Source organism: Tupaia chinensis, unplaced genomic scaffold, assembly GCF_000334495.1.
Source record: "Tupaia chinensis unplaced genomic scaffold, TupChi_1.0 Scaffold000407_4, whole genome shotgun sequence".
Lineage (NCBI taxonomy): Eukaryota > Metazoa > Chordata > Mammalia > Scandentia > Tupaiidae > Tupaia > Tupaia belangeri.
Window position 1 is genome coordinate 4,195,372 of NW_006159912.1, and position 4,935 is coordinate 4,200,306.

Here is a 4,935-nt window from a genome sequence, read left to right on the forward strand (position 1 = left end):
TATTTTCAGGCCTTTTCAATTGGTCGTTGGATAGGGTTGAGGGGGAGATGGGTCTGAGGGGATAGGGATGTGGAAAAGGAGGGAGAGAGGAGACAGGACCAGGAGGAGAACTAAACAATTCACAGAAATGGAAAGGAAAGGGAATGAGGGGGCATCCGGCCAGCCTGATCCCAGGGGTGGGGACCTGGCCCTTTAAACGCAGGACCTTGGAGAGCGTGGCAAGCTGTGCCATGCCGGCTGGTGGTGTAGCTATTGGTGTGAGTGGGTATACAGAGCCCTGCCACACTCCAGCTTCACCGGCAGCACCCCAGGACCTCCAACTCGCCCTGTTCATAAAAATAAAACCCAGAAGCTGGCAGGTGGCATGGTGACTGGGGAGCTGGCCCACATGGCTGACTGTGGTTTGAGTCCCAGACTTGGGATCTGCTTTTGTGCGCACGCTCTCTCTCTCTCTCTCTCTCTGTGTATCTCGTTGGACAAATTGAAGAAGAAGACGAAATAAAATTAAATGAATGATTCTTCCCCCCCCCCAAAAAAAAAGTCTCAGAACTCAGGAGCTACTGATTCTCTCTACCCCCTCAGGCACCACAGATTTGGCCGAGCCACAGGACGGGTGTGGAGCTGCACCCCTAGAAGCCCCATGGAACTCACAGATGCGTGGGTCTGAGAGGATGGACGAGCCAGTCCCACTGCAAACAAAGCTGACACTAGGAAGCCCAAGGCACCATGGTCCTGGCCGAGATAGAGAGATGGTGACGATTACAGGCTTGCTCCTGGAGACCTGTCAACTGTCCTGGGAAGAGCTGGATCAGGAGTCCTGAAGCCTAGATCCAGACTTGCAAGTGCCTGCCCACCTCGCCCACCCTCAGGCCATAGCCCCTGCCTGGATAGGACAGAGTCCCTGGGCAACTGGAGACCAGGCTTGCTCTGTATATCATTCCGTTCCAAGATAGCAATCAAAGTCCTGGCCCAGACAAACCTCACTCAGTCAGTCCCCGCGTTGGGCTGCAGGACAATCAGTCTGAATTACCAAGAAGTCTCCATGAGAGACAATTGGAAAAGAAATGCTGCCTTATTACTTCCACAGAGCTGCCACCCCTGGAACCCATCCGCTGCCAAGCGCTGCGGCAACAGGACCTGCCACGAGGAGCAGATGAGACTTGATGGGGGACAAACAAGATTCATTTGCAATGAGCAGCATCAATTTGTTTGCCAACAATGAGCAAAGTCCTAATTCTCTGTGGTAGGTTCCTTGTGGCCTTCTTGTCTCCATCCTTTGTGATTCAAGGTAACTTTTTCCCAAGAGGGTAAATGAAAGTCGACCTGCCTCAGTGCAACCAGAGGAAGTTTTGGATTGCCAAGGATTGAGTGGCTGCCATTTAGTCTGTGACAGAGTTCCAGTACTAGTCACCAGCTTCCTAATTTGAACAATAATCAGCCCCATAAAACCTCAGCAAAGTGAGCACATGTGGACGGTCCCATAGCATCTGCTTTTGGCAGGAGCTGACATTTTTCTTTATTCGGGTCTATGCTAACGATGATTCCACTCAACCAGTAGTTACCTGTCACTCTGGCCAATGCTAAGTGCCTCCTATATTCCAGGGCTCTTCTGAGTGCTGGGGCTCCAACCACGAACGAAACCGACACCATTGCTGCCCTCCTGGAGCTGACTTGGGGCACTGATGATACTGACAGTGTCATAACGACAATAACCGTGACATAGCCGTCCCTACAGAACTGTGTGAAAGGGCCACGTGTAGGAATATGGCGGAAAGAGCACTGGTCAGGATACCTGGCTTCTCGCTCCAGGGCTGCCACCTGAGGGTCCACTCCCTCTCAGAGACTCGGTTTCTTCATTCATACACTGAAGGCACAGCTGGTCACCCATCAGATAAGTACTGAGGACCCACCACGTATTGGGTACTACATTAGACACCGGAAATAGCGTAAGGAGAAGACACATGTGGGCTTGTTCCTATAGAGCCCGTGATCTAGCAGAGACAGACACCAGTCAGGTCGCTGCGTCTGTATATCGTTACAGAACGCGGTCCACACTGAGGAGAAGGACATGCACTCACTGGTAATAGTCACAACCTGGAAACCACTCCTATGCCCAGAGGAGCCCAGAGTGGCTGGAGTACAAAGTGGGCAAGGTCTTCAATGAAGTTGGAGAGGTGGGCAGGTGTCCTGGCTAGGCACAATTTGGCTTTGAACCTGACCCAAAGGGCAGGTGAAAGCCATAGATGGGGTTTTTTTTGTTGTTTGTTTGTTTGTTTTGGAAAGGTTTTCGCTATAGGGCGCGTGCGCTCGCCAGACAGAGAGAGACAGAGAGATAGAAAGTGAGAAATCACCTTGGAATCTTGGGCACACACGCACACGCACCCGGCGTGAGTTTTAAGCCACCAGGTCTGGGACGCGAACTGCAGTCGACTATGTGGGAGTCCAGCAACATAGCCATTACGCTAACTGCTGGTTCCCAAAGTCATAGATGGGTTTTAAGCAAAAGAGTCACAGGACTCAGTTTCCATGCCAGGAATACTGTTCGCTGCCGCTGTACTGAGCAGGAACCATAGGAGCGGTCCAAAGCGGACACTGGGCGGTCAGCTAGGAGCCCTTCGCAGTGGCCTGCGAGAACGTTAACAGGGGCTCGCAATACACAAATGGAAAGCGACTTGAGATCACCGCGAGATTGGACTACGGAGCCAGCAGAGTGGCTACAATTTTTGACTTATTTTTTCTAACTTTTATTTCTTGTTATTTTAAATGTTTGCTATAGGGCACGTGCACTCACCAGAGAGAGATGGAGGGTGTGGGGAGGAAGTAGGGAGTGAGAAAGGAAGCCACCATGTCTAGTACTCAAACTGCAGTTGGCCATGTGGGAGTGCAGCACCTTTACCATCACCCCACCTGCTTTATTTTGTAAAGTTTCTTTCTTCCGTGAGAGACAGAGAGACCCACAATGAGGTCTTATTACACAGCACAATCCCTTCTTCAGCCTTCCAGCCTGCCAGGATTACAGGTGTACACACCTATTTTTGGTTTGACCCAGGATCCGAACCCCAGCTGGCTATGTGGCTCCAGCACTGCAGCAGTACACCAATGCCGGAGCCACTAGAATTCTCATACACTGCTGGTGGAAATGCAAATTAGTATCATTACTTTGGGGAAAAAATACTTGATATATTAGGGCCAGTGGCATGGTAATTAAGGGCACTGGACTCCCACATGGCTGACTGCAGTTTGAGTCCCGGACCTGGCTGCTTGCCTTCTCTCTCGCTCTCTCTCTATCTCTCTGTCTCTGTCTCTCTCTCTCTCTCTGGTCAAATTAAAATATAAATAAATAAGTGAAGTTAAATAAAATAATTATTTTTAAAATACTTGATATAATATTCAATAGTATTTATTCAAGCTAAAAATAAATGCACCTATGATCTAGCATAAGGTTCACCAAAAGACTTTATTTGTATTGCCCGAAACTAAAAACAACCAAATGTCCAACTGTTGAATGGGTAAATAAATTATGGTATAGCCACTTAACAGAACATTATACACCGATTATAAAAAACCATCTGAGGGGCCAGTAGGTGGCATAGTGGTTAAGGCTCTGGAATTTCACATGGCCAACCACAGTTCAAGTCCCGGACCCAGAACCCAGCAGCTTGCTTTCTCATTGTCTCTCTTTCTCTCTCTCTCTGTCTCTCTCTGGTGAATGCATGTGCTCTGTATCAAATTTTTAATAATAATAATAATAAATAAGTATATATATATTTTTGGAGAGGTTTTATTTTTTCCGCTATAGGGCGCGTGCGCTCGCCAGACAGACAGAGACATAGAGACAGAAAGCGAAAAATCACCCCCCAGGGGGAATGGTCACGCCGCAATCCCTTCTCCTCCATTCTCCTCTCGGGATCTTGGGCACGCACACACACGTGCCCGGAGTGAGTTTTAAGCCACCAGGTCCGGGACGCGAACCACGGTCGACCACGTGGGAGTCCAGCAACAGAGCCATTACACTAACTGCTGGTTCCCAAGTATATATATATTTTAAAAGGACTGTCTGGTAGTGTGCACTACATGGATAAATCTCACAAGACAAGACAGAACGTACTATATAGTTCAGTTTACATGAAGTTCAAAAACAGGTGAAAGAGATCTATAAGAATAGCAGTCAGGATAGTTACTCTCTTTGAGAAGGACAGTGACTGGAGGGGTGGGAGGGAGCCTGCCACAAAGCTGGGAATGTTCTATATCTTGATCTTGGTGATGGTTACATGGGTATAAACATTCATCCCGCTGGGGGACCAGCAGATGGCATAATGGTTACATTGCTGGATTTCCACATACTCGACTTCCACATAGTCAACCACAGTTCGGGTCTCAGATCAGTTGGTTTAAACCTCACACCGGGTACATGAGTATGCATGCCCAAAATCCTGAGAGGAGAATGGAGGGAAGGAATTGCAGCATGGCCATCCCCCCTAAGGAGTGAGTTCTTGTTTTCTGTCTCTCTGGAGAATGCACACACCCTATAGCAAAAAAAAAAAAAAATCATCCAACTGTATGTTTGGGATTAGTGCACTTTATTGAATAAATGGTATATCTCAGAAAAGCTTAATAGAGTTGAAAGTGGCTTGTACTAGGACAAGGCAGAGCTGACAGAGAGATATGAACAAATTAGAGAGAGGTGAAAAGGGCCCAGGGGATCAGCAAGTGGCATGGTGATTAAGGTGCTGGACACTCCCACATGGCCAACTGCAGTTCAAATCCCAGACCTGATGGCTTGCTTTCTCTCTCTCTCTCTCTCTCCCTCTCTCTCTCTGTGTGTGTGTGTGTGCTTCTCTCTGGTCAAATGAAAATCAATGAATAAATTATATAAATAAATATTTATTTATTTGTTTTTAATTAAATAATTTTTATTTAATAAATTATTTAATT